Raw genomic sequence first — 1,383 nt, 5'->3', positions numbered from 1 at the left:
TAGGTATTAACTTCTTTCTTTTCTTTCTTTCTTTCTTTCTTTTTTTCTTTCTTTCTTTCTTTCTTTCTTTCTTTCTTTCTTTCTTTCTTTCTTTTTTCTCTTGGTGTTAACTCTTCTTTAAATATTTTGTAGAATTCATCTGTGAGTCTATCCTTGAGCTTTTGTCTGATGGGAGTTTTTTTTTATTACCAATTCAATTTTGTTCCTAGTGAATGATCTGTTCTGATTTTCTATTTCTTCCTGATTCCGTTTTGGAAGATTGTATATTTCTAGAAATTTATCCATTTCTTCTAAGTTTTCCAACATTTTAGCATATAATTTTCGTAGTCTTGTATAATCCTTTGTGTTTCTGTAGTGTTGGTTGCTACTTCTCTTTATGTCTAATTTTCTTTATTTGGGTATACTCTTTTTCTTGATGAGACTCAGGATTGTGAGATTGAGCCCCATGATGGGCTCTATACTGGGTGTGGAACCTACTTAAGGTTCCCTCTCTCTCTCTCTCTCTTTCTCTCTCACCTCTCCTCCTCCTCTCAAAGAGAAGGAAGGATGGAAGGAAGGAAAAAAGAAAGAAAGATCAATGAATTGCAGAGCTGATTCTTAGGTAAGATAAACAAAATTTATAAATATTTAGCCAGTCTCATCAGCAGCATAGAGATGGGTCTTAATATTTATTCATTCAGCCACTCTGGTGTTTTTTGTTTTGTTTTGGTTGGAGCATTTAGTTTATTTACATTTAAAGTGATTATTCATAGGTCTGTACTCATTCCTATTTTGTTTATTGTTTTCTGGTTGTTTTTGTAGTTCTGTATTCCTTCTTCTCTTGCTCTCTTTCCCTGTGAATGATGACTTTCCTTACTATTATGTTTGGCTTTATTATTTTTTTGTGTATCTACTACAGGTTTTGATTTATGGTTACTAGAAGGTTCATATATAACATCCTAAGTGTATAGCAATCTATATTAAGTTGGTTGTCACTTAAGTTTGAACACATCCTAAGAGAACTTCATTCTTGTGTATATATTGTCTTATTTTACATCTTTTTATTCCGAGTCCTCTGATGAATTTTTTTATATATAATTGATTTTACAACTTTGTCATAAATTTATGAAAGGAAGCAGTAAGATGATATAAAAAAAAATACCCTGAACTATGTGTCTGGGCCTGCTTTACCATCTCTTTTGTCTTAGCATAGAAATGTGCTTAAAACTCTGCCATAAATATAACAAAAAATGGAATGTGAGAGCAATTGGCTGCAACACCTGGTATCCCATTGATTACCAGAGTAGATTCAGCTAATAAGATTGGCTAAGCAGGTATTGCTTTCCTCCCTCACCACTCCATGTGCATCCTTCCCAAAGCTGTGCACTTACTTTGTCAAAGAAG

The sequence above is a fragment of the Vulpes lagopus genome, chromosome 1 (genome assembly GCF_018345385.1).
Source record: "Vulpes lagopus strain Blue_001 chromosome 1, ASM1834538v1, whole genome shotgun sequence".
In the NCBI taxonomy this organism is placed as follows: Eukaryota; Metazoa; Chordata; class Mammalia; order Carnivora; family Canidae; genus Vulpes; species Vulpes lagopus.
This window is presented reverse-complemented; position numbering follows the sequence as displayed.